Raw genomic sequence first — 3469 nt, forward strand, 5'->3', positions numbered from 1 at the left:
CACACACACACACACCCTGCTGTGAGGGGATCACACGGCATCATCCCCGAGCACTGTGTCTGCTCCCGTCATGAAGCGCAACTTGTGGCTTCTCAGGAGTGACTTGGCTCCGGTCCAGCTTCCTCCTCTGGCTCAAGAGATGCAGATGAGCACAATGGTGGCTCTGTGACACAGTGGACGCACGCTGCCCGTGTCAGGCATCACCTCAGTGGGGCCGGAATCCAAGCGCGTTCCGGCGGACGCTGCTCTCTGTAATGACACATCGCCGTAGCCTGGGTGTCTGAGCATCCTCTGGATCAGATGTGTGTTTACACTCAGCTGCAGCCTCCACCGACAGAAACTTGTGTCAGAGCTGGTGAATGCAGTCCGCTGTGAATCCGTGGTCATGTTTTTGTGTCACTGCAGTCATAATCCAAAAGGATATAATATACTTACTGGTTAAACTGCGCCTCTCAGCTCAGGTTTCAGATTCAAAAACAAAGCAACATGTAATGAAATGAGCCAGACATGTTAGACAAGCATTGTGTAATATCAGCCGTTTACTGCCTTTGTCTAAATAACACACAGTGTGTGATTTAGAGATTGATTAACTAATTAACCAATTGTTTCAGCAAAATTATTGAATAAGGTATTATTAAAGGACAAGTGAATGTGATTCCTACCAAGAAACAGTAGCTTTGCTGGGCACGATTCAGTTTGGGTTCGAATGATACTGACATGCTGTATACACCCCCACCCAGCAAGTAGAAACTGGACATGCAGGAAGCTCCAAGTGGATGTTAAAAGTCCATATAGTCTAAAGGTCTCTGTCCATGTGTTGTTTGATTATAAAGCAGGTCTAGCTTTTATATTAATACTGTGAAAGTATCAAAAACCTCAGTCCACAGAGAAATGCACACAGCCTGTATTCAGAAACTGAGCCTTAAAACCAGCCGTCAGGACTTCTGTAACTTTGTGATGTCACAACAAAGAAGTAACTGCTCTCAGCCACTCCCCAAGCCCCGCCCACCTGGACCCACCATCCAAAATTGCAGGACTTGGTTTCTCTCAGTGTTTACCTGAAATCTGCTATATTTTTTATTGGATCACTCAGAAAACGGTCACCCAATCAGAGGAGAGGCTCAGAGCCTCCTCTCTTCTGATTGGCTCACAGACCTATTGTTACTAGAGCTCCAGAGAGAAGCCTCAGAGAGGAGAATTAAAACGACATTGAGATGGTTTTTTGGCTCTTAAAACCACAAATGTAGCTTCTTATGGATCATGTAATATATGAACCTTTAGGGAATCCTGTTAGATTTTAAACTTATTTAATTCAGATGTGAAAAATTAATTCTTTAGCTTGACATGCTAGTTTTTTCAGGAATTTTAACCAAGTCTCATGGTCCTCATCAGCAGATGGAGAATGCTCAGTTCTTGTGGAGACATCTCAGTTGTCATCACGTAACCAGGGGTAACGATGTGTTTAAAGTTTAAAACTCTTACATTGTCCCAAACGCAGAGCTGAGAAACTAATGCATGTCCTCTTTATCATCCTCAACCACTGCATTTTCTTTGTACCAAGACTTTACCAGTGCAAGCTGAAAATATTCAATATGTGCAGATTAGTTTCTCAGAATGAAAATCTCCCATAGATAGTTACAGCTGCCGTGTCAGACATGTTAAGTCATCGGATGCTCAGGTTCTTAAGCTTGTTTAACTTAAAGCTGCATCAGTAGATTCTTTTGGCTGCAGCCAGTGCCAACTGACATTTGCCAGACAATCACTGGGCTGGCACATAAAGACACACAAACACTCACACTCCCATTCATTTAGAGTTGCCAGTGAGGCAGGAAAACAGAGCACCCAGACAACAACATGCACCCAGAGCCTTCTTGCTGTGAGGGGAAGGTGCTGACCGCTGCACCACTGAGCTGCTGGATGTTAACATTGTGGCTGTAAAACCAAAACAACGAGCTGAAGAGTCTGAAGAGTATTTGTCACTCAAAGAGTAGTGGGTTTGTCGATTTACTTTAAAAATACTGATCATATTGATTAATTGATTGAAGCTCCTTTTATTTGAAGTGTTGATCCTTAAGAAGCTACATTTGTGGTTTTAAGAACCAAAAACCATCTTAGTGTAGTTTTACATCTCCTCTCTCAGCCTTCTCTCTGGAGCACTAGTAACAACAGCTCAGTGAGCCAATCAGAACAGAGGAGGCTCTGAGCCTCTCTTCTGATCTGGGCGGGGCTTGGGGTGTGGCTGAGAGCAGTGACTTCTTTGTTGTGACATCACAAAGTTCCAGAACTCCTGACGGCTGGTTTTAAGGCTCAGTTTCTGAATACAGGCTGTGTGCATTTCTCTGTGGACTGAGGCTTTGATACTTTCACAGTATTAATATAGAACCTAGACCTGCTTTATAATCAAACAACACATGGACAGAGACCTTTAGACTATATGGAGCTTTAAGTATCAAGACATTGATGCACACTTATGTTTTGGGGAGTTTGGCATATTTTGTTTTTAGGTTGAATAAGAATCTTTCTTTTGTCTTTTTATGGGGAATGATCTGTTATCATATAGATAGATAGATAGATAGATAGATAGATAGATAGATAGATAGATAGATAGATAGATAGATACATAGATAGATAGATAGGTAGATAGGTAGATAGGTAGATAGGTAGATAGATAGATACATAGATAGGTAGATAGGTAGATAGGTAGATAGACATATTAATCTAAAATATAGCAGATGTGATAAATAAAAGCCCAGGTGAGCAGTCTGTTCTGTATGGAAGCTGAGAAAGGCCATACTTGCAAATATTTTTTATCTGGTTATCCCAAGATAACGAGATTTTATCAGGAGAAAATGATTTTTGTTATCCTGAGATAACAAGAGAATTATACTTTAGTAAAGTTGGAAAGATAGAACAGAAACAATACCTCTTCTCTACTGTGTTAAGGTAGACAACAAGCTACAACCTAGTTTTCGTCAAACGAGCCGTCCTCTGACCTGGAGGAATAACATTGATCTCTATGAGCAGCCAGCTGTGAGTCGAGTCAGGGACCGTCTACAAAGTGCAATACCGAAAACAGATGTATTAGTTAATGAGAGTTGATGAGACTTTCAAGGCTATAGAGTCGTTCTCTATCTTACCCGAAGAACCAAAGCCATCTGTAAACTAAGGGAGGGAGAAATGAGTTAGCTGTGAGGTGCCTGACAGTCAGCCTGGTGAGAACATTTCACACTCACTGTAAAAGGCTCAGGACTGTTAGAAGCTGTTTTTCCATTTCACTGTGCTTTGTTTATGACCATGTGAGAGCTTAGGAGGAACAGCACATGTGCAAGAGTTTCTTTGCGTCTGTTTGTACCTCATTGGGTTTACAAGCTGCCCACAGACATGGAGGGTTTGGAACGGCTCGAGGAGGCTCACTCTAATTACTTTCACTGGTGATTCACATTGAAAACGGACTGCGTGGTAAACAACC

The sequence above is a fragment of the Seriola lalandi genome, unplaced genomic scaffold (genome assembly GCF_002814215.2).
Source record: "Seriola lalandi dorsalis isolate HSWRI2012SDOR001 ecotype SW California unplaced genomic scaffold, Sedor1 jcf7180002053910, whole genome shotgun sequence".
NCBI lineage: Eukaryota > Metazoa > Chordata > Actinopteri > Carangiformes > Carangidae > Seriola > Seriola lalandi.